The sequence below is a fragment of the Rhinopithecus bieti genome, unplaced genomic scaffold, assembly GCF_001698545.2.
Source record: "Rhinopithecus bieti isolate Rb0 unplaced genomic scaffold, ASM169854v2 scaffold_23748, whole genome shotgun sequence".
Taxonomy (NCBI): Eukaryota; Metazoa; Chordata; class Mammalia; order Primates; family Cercopithecidae; genus Rhinopithecus; species Rhinopithecus bieti.
Window position 1 is genome coordinate 799,707 of NW_016811596.1, and position 9,535 is coordinate 809,241.

The 9,535-nt window shown below is 40.6% G+C and overlaps 1 pseudogene; it reads left to right on the forward strand.

The window, feature by feature from the left end:
• The first annotated feature begins 6,912 nt into the window (after window positions 1-6,912).
• On the forward strand, window positions 6,913-7,296 carry LOC108543639 (nuclear transport factor 2 pseudogene; annotated as a pseudogene).
• The last annotated feature ends 2,239 nt before the right edge of the window (window positions 7,297-9,535 follow it).

A 9,535-nucleotide genomic window follows, 5' to 3' on the forward strand; every position in this document is an offset into this window, starting at 1 on the left:
TTTATCCACTCGTTGATTGGGTTAATTTCACATTTGTATTTTTACAAATACAAGTAGTTTTACATTTTTGCAATTGTCAATTGTGCTGCTGTAAACATGCGTGCACAAGTTTCTTTTTTGAATAATGGCTTATTTTCCTCTGGGCAGATACACAGTAGTGGGACTGCTGGATCAAATGGTAGTTCTACTTTTAGTTTTTTAAGGAATCTCCACACTGTTTTCCATAGTGGTTTTACTAGTTTACATTCCTATCAGCAGAAGTGTTCCCTGTTCACCACATCCATGCCAACATCTACTATTTTTTGATTTTTTAATTATGGCCATTCTTGTAGGACTAAGGTGGTTTTGATTTGCATTTCTCTGATCATTAGTGATGTTGAGCATTTTTTCATATGTTTGTTGGCCATTTGTATGTCTTCTTTTGAGAATTGTTTATTCATGTCCTTAGCCTACTTTTTGATGGAATTGTTTGTTTTTTCTTACTATTGTTTGAGTTCATTGTAGATTCTGGATACTAGTCCTTTGTCAGACGTATAGACTGTGAAGATTTTCTCCCACTCTGTGGGTTGTCTGTTTACTCTGCTGACTGTAACTTCTGCCATGCAAAAGCTCTTTAGTTTAATTAAGTCCCAGCTATTCATCTTTGTTTTTATTGCATTTGCTTTTGTGTTCTTGGTCAAGAAATCCTTGCCTAAGCCAATATCTAGAAGGGTTTTCTGATGTTATCTTCTAGAATTTTTATAGTTTCAAGTCTTAGATTTAAGTCCCTGATCCATATTGTGTTGATTTTTGTATAAGGTGAAAGATGAGGATCCAGTTTCATTGTCCTACATGTGGCTAGCCAATTATCCGAGCACTATTTGTTGAATAAGGTGCTCTTTCCCCACTTTATGTTTTTGTTTGCTTTGTCAAAGATCATTTGGCTGTACTTGGATTTATTTCTGGGTTCTCTATTCTGTTCCATTGTCTATGTGCCTATTTTTATACCCATACCATGCTGTTTTGGTGAGTATGGCCTTATAGTGTAGTTTGAAATCAGGCAATATGATGCCTCCAGATTTGTTCTTTTTGCTTAGTCTTGCTTTGGCTATGTGGGCACTTTTTTGGTTCCATATGAATTTTAGGTTTTTTTTTCTGGTTCTGTGAAGAATGATCATGATATTTCGATGGGGATTGCATTGAATTTGTAGATTGCTTTTGGCAGAATGGCCATTTTCACAATATTGATTCTACCCATCCATGAGCATGGAAGGTGTTTCCATTTGTTTGTGTCATCTATGATTTCTTTCAGCAGTGTTCTGTAGTTTTCCTTGTAGAGGTCTTTCACCTCCTTGATTATCTATATTCCAAAGTATTTTTTTTTCCAGCTATTGTAAAAGGGGTTGAGTTCTTGATTTGATTCTCAGCTTGGTCACTGTTGGTGTATAAGGGAGCTACTGAATTGTGTACACTAATTTTGTATCTGGAAACTTGGCTGAATTCTTCTATCAGTTCTAGGAGCTTTTTGGAGGAGTCTTTAGGGTTTTCTAGGTATACAATCATATCATCAGCAAACAGTAGCAGCTTGACTTCCTCTTCATTGATTTGGATGCCTTTTATTTCCCTCTCTTGTCTGATTGCTCTCCAGCCTCAGGTATTTCTTTATAGTAAGCAAGAACTAACACTGAAAATTGGTACCAGGAGTGGGGTATTATTATAAAGATACCTGAAAATGTGGAAGTGGTTTTGGAACTGGGTAACAGGCAGAAGTTGGAAGAGTCTGGAGGTCTGAGAAGAAGACAGGAAGATGAAGCAAAGTTTCCAGTTTCTTAGAAGCTAGTTAAATAGTTATGACCAGAATGTTGATAGAGATATGGACAGTGAAGTCCAAGCTGAAGAGCTCTCAGATGGAAACAAAGAAGTTATTGGGAACTGGAGTAAAGGTTACCCATTATGCTGTTGCAAAGAACTTGGCTGCATTGTGTTCATGTCCTCAGAATCTCCGGAAGTTTGAACTTAAGAGTGATGACCTAGGGTATCTGGCAGAAGAAATTTCTAAGCAACAAAGTGTTCAAGATGTGGCCTGGCTGCTTCTAACAGCCTATCATCAGATATAGGAGCAAATAAATGACTTGAAGTTGGAATTCATATTTAAAAGGGAAACAGAGCATAAACGTTTGACAAATTTGCAGCCTGGCGCATGGTAGAAAAGGAATATAAGCAGAGTGTGGAGCAACCACTTGCTAAAGAGACTAGCATGACCAAAAGGGAACCAAATGTTAATATCTGAGACAACGGAAAAAGAGGCCTTGAAAGAATTTCAGAAATCTCTGAGGCTGCCCCTACTATCACAGACCCAGAAGCCTCAGATGAAAGAATGATTTCAGGGACCAGGCCAAGGACATCACTGCCCTGCTCAGCCTTGGGAGCCTACTCCTTACAACCAGGCTGCTCCAGCTCCAGATGTGGCTCAAAGTCCCCAGGTACAGCTCTGGCTGCCACTTTGGAGACTGCAAGCCATAATCCTTGGCAGCTTCCATGTGGCAGTAAGCCTGTGGTTGCACAGAATGCAAGAGTGAAGGAGACTTGGCAGCTTCTGTCTAGATTTTGGATAATGTATGGGAAAGCCTAGGTGCCTGGGCAGAAGCCTGATGCAGGGGTAGAGCCCCCACAGAAGGCTCTACTAGTAGGGCAGCACCAAGGGGATGTGTGAAGTTGGAGACCTTATACAGAGCCCCCACCAGGGCACTGCCTGGTGGAGCTGTAAGAAGGGGGCCACTGCTCTCCAGGCCAAAGAATGGTAGAGGCAGCAGCAGCTTGATCCTCAGCCTGGAGAAGCCATAGGCACTGAACTCTAACCCATCAGAGCAGCCCTGTGGGCTGCATCCAGCAAAGCTATAGGGTTGAGTTGCCTAAGGCCTTGGGAGTCCACCCCTTCCATCTTTGCACCCTAAATGCAGGACATTAAGTCAAAGGAGATTATTTTGGGCCAGGTGCAGTGGCTCACGCCCATAATTCCAGCACTTTGGGAGGCCAAGGCAGGTGGATCACGAGGTCAGAAAATCGAGATCATCCTGGCTAATGCGGTGAAACCCAGTCTCTACTAAAAATACAAAAAATTACCCAGGCGTGGTGGCACATGCCTGTAGTCCCAGGTACTCAGGAGGCTGAGGCAAGAGAATTGCTTGAACTCAGGAGGTGGAGGTTGCAGTGAACCGAGATCGCGCCACTGCAATCCTGCCTCGGCGACAGAGTGAGACTCCATCTCAAAAAACAAACAAACAAACAACAACAACAACAAAAAACATACATATTATTTTGGAGCTTTAAGATTTAATGACTGTTCTACTGGGTTTCAGACTTGTGTGGGGCCTATTGCCCCTTTTTTTGGGCTGAGTTCTCCATTCTGGAATGGCAATGTCTACCCAATAACTGTATCACCATTGTATCTTGGGAGTAAATAACTTTTTTTTTTTTTTGAGACGGAGTCTTGCTCTGTCGCCCAGGCTGGAGTGCGGTGGCCGGATCTCAGCTCACTGCAAGCTCCGCCTTCCAGGTTCACGCCATTCTCCTGCCTCCGCCTCCCAAGTAGCTGGGACTACAGGCGCCCGCCTCGTCACCCGGCTAGTTTTTTGTATTCTTTAGTAGAGACGGGGTTTCACTGTATTAGCCAGGATGGTCTCGATCTCCTGACCTTGTGATCCGCCCGTCTCGGCCTCCCAAAGTGCTGGGATTACAGGCTTGAGCCACCGCGCCCGGCCCGGGAGTAAATAACTTTTTTCAGTCTTACAGGCTCATAGGAAAGAACTAATCTCCAGATGAGACTTTGGACTTGGGACTTTTTGGTTAATGCTGGAATAAGTTAAGGCTTTGCGGGACTATTGAGATGGGATGATTGTATTTTGCATGTAAAGACATGAGATTTGAGGAACCAGGGGCAGAAGGATACGGTTTGGGAAGTTTGTTCCCTCCAAATCTCAGGTTGAAATGTAATCTCCAGTGTTACAGGAGGGGCCTGGTGGGAGGTGTTCAGGTCATGAGGTCAGATCCCTAATTAATAGCTTGGTGCTGTCCTCCCCATAAGTGAGCTCCCACTCTGAGTTAATGCAAGACCTGGTTTAAAAGAGTGTGGCACCTCCTCCACCCCTTGCTTCCTCTCTCACCATAGGATGCACCTGCTCCCCTTTGCCTTTCATCATGACTGTAAGCTTTCTGAGGCCTTACCAGAAGCCAAGCAGATGCCAGCATCATGCTTCCTGTACAGCTTGCAGAACTGTGAGCCAATTAAACCTGTTTTCTTTATAAATTACCCAGCTTCAGTTACTTCTTCATCGTGTTGCAAGAACTAACTCCTCACCCCCCAAATTCATATGTTGAAGCCCTAATCCTCAATGTGACTGTATTTGGAGACAGCTTTTAGAAAGAAATTAAGGTTAAGTGAAGTCATAAAGTCAGCTAATCCAATAGGACTGATGACCTTATATGAAGAGAAAGGGAGTAATCTCTTTCCCCACACACGTACCAGGGAAAGGACATATGAGGACACAGTGAGAAGACAGAGCCCTCATCAGAAACCAAATTGGCTGGCACCTTGATCTTAAGACTTCCCAGCCTCCAGAACTGTGAGAAATAAATTTCTGTTGTTTGAGTCACCCAGTCTATAGCATTTTGTAATGGCAGCCCAAGCAGACTAACACAATAACATAAATCTTTGATAATATTATTATTCTGATTTTGGTTCCTGGGTCTAGTTCTAATTCATAGTAGCCTTCTGAGGGCTAGACAGTTTCTACTTTGACATTTTGAAAGATAGCACAGCATCACAATAATACATTTCCTACTGTTGACTTAAAGAGCATTAGTAGGTTTCTGCAAATGATAACCAAAGAGTCTTAAGCAATAAATAATATTGGAGGTTAGGGTAAAGAAAAATCACTTGTAGCTCATGACTGGGATGAAAGTATCATGGAAGAGAAGTTATTTCAGCTAGAATTTATAAAATGGTTAGCCTTTTAAAAGGTAGAGAGAGAGAATATACTGATAACTGAGATAAGAGCAGAGAATTATTCATATTGTGCACACGCCAACACTACACATCAGGATGAAATTTGGATTACTCCATGTTAGGTTTTCATAGCTATAGAGAACTATTTACCAATTTATCTTAAACATATTAAAGGTGCAAATTTCAAACTTAAATTTCTAGAAGCTTTACTAAAACTTAATACATTATTAAGTAGGTAAGGTAAAAAACATTTTCTCTCTTATGTTCACTGAGGATGAAAATCTTACAAATTCTCTCAATTTTATTCATTGTTCTAATAAGAAAGAATCAGCTTTCAAAAGTTCAACTTTTCTGAGATATTACAGCAAATGCATTAGCTCATCTAGATCTTTGTTGGACAGACAATTGACTTACTTTCCTATGCTTTCTAATGGTGAATGCTTCAAATATGATATTAAAATGGCAAATAATTGTCTATCTATCTGTCCTTCACTACCACTTCACATAGAATTCTGAGTGAACTGTCCTGTAAAACTCAAAAGGTCATGTAAGTCTTGCTCCCTCAAGAAAACTCTTATCTTTAGGAGACCTCAAAGGCAAATTTTATGACTGCTTCCTTTTAAAACTATAAACATAATGAAACCATTCTAAAAATAATTATGGTATATCACCCAAATAGCTCACAAAATCAAAGACCTGAGAGAAACACTGTCTGAAAACTTTAAAACATTGTTATTTAAATATGTATTGACATATTTTGATGCAAAGTAATTTTTTTAATTCAGAAAACATACGCTAATAATATTTTTTTTTTTCATGAAAAAATGACCAAAAGGAGACATGACTTTTGACCTAAGCAGAAGGCTGGAAGCCAGACAACTCATTTTCTTTTTTATAGCTTTTAACAAAGTCATGACTTCTTAAAATCTGTTATTCTATCCAAAACATTGGTCTACTCTTCAGGTATCATCTCTTTCAGCAAGATATTCATGGATTCCAGGATGGGGAGAAAAAGGCTCCAGTCATACATTCATTCCTAAAATGTTTATTGACTATCATGTATGAGTCAGGCAATGAATCTCTGAGGGCCAATACAGCTTAAGGAAGAATATGTTTGGAGTGACACATCTAATAGAGATATCTATCGTAGATACATACCTTAGGTAGCCTACAGTAGCCTTTCATTGTCCCCTGGTCAAGACATTCTCCCATGCAACAAATTGTTTGATTTTTTTTGTTTGTTTGCTTATTTTCACTTAAATCCACTTCCTTGTATATTGTCTTCAGTTAGTAATAGAACAACTACAGCATTATTGTCACCAAGATGCTTCATAGAATTTAGACAACATAATATTCAAAAATATAATATTATTCAACTCATTTTATTAGCTATTGATTCTCCAAGCGTATCCCCAACTCTTCCATTCTCTTTTTATATAAAACTAATTTTCTAGTTCATTATTTGTTTTTGGGACTCCTCCTACATGATTCGGATTCTGCAAATAGTTTTTCTTTTTGTTTTCAAATGATCCTGGGTCTTGCTCTGTCGCCCAGGCTGAAGTGCAGCCATGTGATCATAGCTCACTGCATCCTGGAACTCCTGGGCCCGAGCAATCCTCCTGCCTCAGCCTCCCAAGCAGGTGGGACTACAGGTGTGTGCTGCCACACCTGGCTAATTTTTTTTATTTTTACTTTTCTGTAGAGACAAGGTCTCACTATGCTGCTCAGGCTGGTCTTGAACTCCTGGCCTCAAGTGATCCTCCCACCTCGGCCTCTCAAAGCACTGGGATTACAGGTGTGAGCCACCACACCCAGCAGTTTTCACAAATAGTTTTTGAAGAAGCTCAGTCTTGGCAGACTGTGCTGGGTTGTCACGCTGCCACTGTGCCAACCCTTCAGGTCTCAATGAGGCTGGGTGATGCTCCAGAATGGGAGATGAGCCAATCTGGGAGCAGATTTGATCCAGCTTCATTCAGCATTACTACCAGTTATTTCATAATGAGAAAACCCAACTAGGTGCAATTTACACTGATGTGCCATGCCTCATGTGGGAAGGACGGCAATTCCAGGGGAAAGCTGCCACTGTGGAGAAGTTGTCTAGTCATCCCTTCCAAAAAATCCAGCACAGCATCACAGCACAGGACCATCAGCCCACACCAGCTGCATCATCAGCATGGTTGTGGGCCAGCTTATGGTGGATGGAGACTCCATCATGGGGTTCCACCAGATAGATGTTCCTGTTGAAGAACATCAACAAGACTTGGGTTTGCGCCAATGACATGTTCAGGCTTGGCCTGCACATCTTGGGCTGATCTCTTCCCAGCCAGGCAGTCATGCTGTTTCCTCCTCCCTCCTCTTTCCAGTACCATTCACACTCCAGATGCTCCACATATCATGCCAAAGGAGCGGGTCCATGGTGGGAGTGGGCATAGTGCAGTGCTGCCACCCAGGTGTTGTGCACGATGTTTGGATGTTAGACTAGTTGCATCTGAAGGAAGAAGTTTGGGTTATACCATGCATGCCTTGAAAGACCTAAGTAAGGCAGAAGGGAAGGAGAAAGCAGCTGCCTCACCACCCAGACACTGATTTGTTCAGATGTTTCAATGCCTCATGATACAATAAAACCACAAACATTTTCTTAAAAAAAAAAAAAAAAAAAAAAACCAGCTCAGTCTTTACTTTTGTATTGGGTCCCTTCTTTCCCAAATTTGAATAATAATGTATGATAAAAACATAGGTTTGAAGTCAAATACAGTTGAGGTTAACAGCCTTACTCCACCAGTTACTAGCTATGTAATTCTGGACAAGTTACACAACTTCTCTGAAGTTCAGTTTCCATACTTGAAAATGGAATAATAATATTCATTTAAAAGCACAGCTGTAAGGATTAAATAATAAGCTGCTTAGCATAGCATGAGTTACATACTGAGTTTCTGTGGATTTGAACCTGGTCCCTGATCAGTTTCTTTATTTAAGTCTACAAAAACCTGTGATTAAGAACAGTCCCACTATTTAGTGGAATCACGCTTCTTCACTTATTTCTCTCATTGCTATTCTGGGTTTTCTCTCATGGTAGTCATACGGCCTTGGAGGGAAATACCATCTTTTTCTGGCCCTTGATTCTACCACATTACCTCCTTTTCCTGGTCAGAAGCAAGCTTTATGTGTCTTTTGTTACCAGCTCTCCCCACTTCTCTTGGTGCTCCTGAATAACAACTCTTCTTCTTTTTTTTTTTTTGAGTCGGAGTCTCTTTTTTGTTTTTTTTGAGTCGGAGTCTTGCTCTGTTGCCCAGGCTGGAGAGCAATAGTGCGATCTCAGCTCACTGCAACCTCTGCCTCTCAGGTTCAAGCAATTCTCCTGCCTCAGGCTCCTGAGCAGCTGGGACCACAGGTGCCCGCCACCACGCCTGGCTAATTTTTTGTATTTTTAGCAGAGACAGGGTTTTGCCATATTGGCCAGGCTGGTCTTGAACTCCCATCCTCGTGATCCGCTGCCTTGGCCTCCCAAAGTGCTGGGACCACAGGTATGAGCCATTACGCCCGGCCCCTGAATAACTTCTTATATGGTTCTTCCCACCCCACCAAACCCAGGGAAGAGTCCTCTAGAATCCTATCACCAATACCAAAATATGTTCAACCTAAAGTAAAAACAATGGCCACCATTTCTAGCAAGAAAGATGGTTTACTTTTTTCACTGGGCACAGATAGTACACACACACACACACACACACACACACACACACACAGTCTTAAACAACTTCTGAATGCCCTGGAAAATGACTTTTGACATCCAATATATAAGATAAAAGCCATAGCAATGTAAATTGATGGTGGGGGGGAAACGGTTCTCCAAAAATTACCTAGTGATTCTTCTGGCTGTCTTTATCTTTGTCTTTGCTGTAGTAATTTCAGATGCTTTATTCTTTCATTAAGCATAAATTTTAAAATCCATTACTTTTAATTCAGTTCAGAGGGGCCAACAGGACAGAAGAACACTATTTCTTTTCAGGACACAGTTCCGTTCTAGTAACAGGGAAGCTTTCCATTTCAAGCATGATCTGATCATCTCCCACAGTCAAACTACTGACTTTTCTCTTTTGTCATCTATCCTCACTCATCAGCTGCCATGCACTTTTAGAAACTGTGAGAGCTTGATAACATCCCAATCTAATAAGCGTACAATATTACAATATAATCTTATCACATATTTACAAATAATGTCTTTTCCATATAATATACACAACAAGAAACCCTTCTAAATCATCCATGAAGAATAAACTTAACATGTGTGCAGAGGAAATTAAGTGCTGCTTTTTTTCCCCCTAAGGTAAAATGTGTTATTTGGCTAAATTTTTATCCTGAAATATTCCATGGAGACATGTCTATATCATGGACTAATAGATTGCAAAATTTTCTGGACAATAAAATGGTGATTTAAATATTAATGAAAAGAAAAAAAGTGAGAGCACTTATTGTTTTATTTATTTACTTTATAACTTCAGAAATATTTTACAATATAAATTATACATATAATAAAATTATTTTGTAACA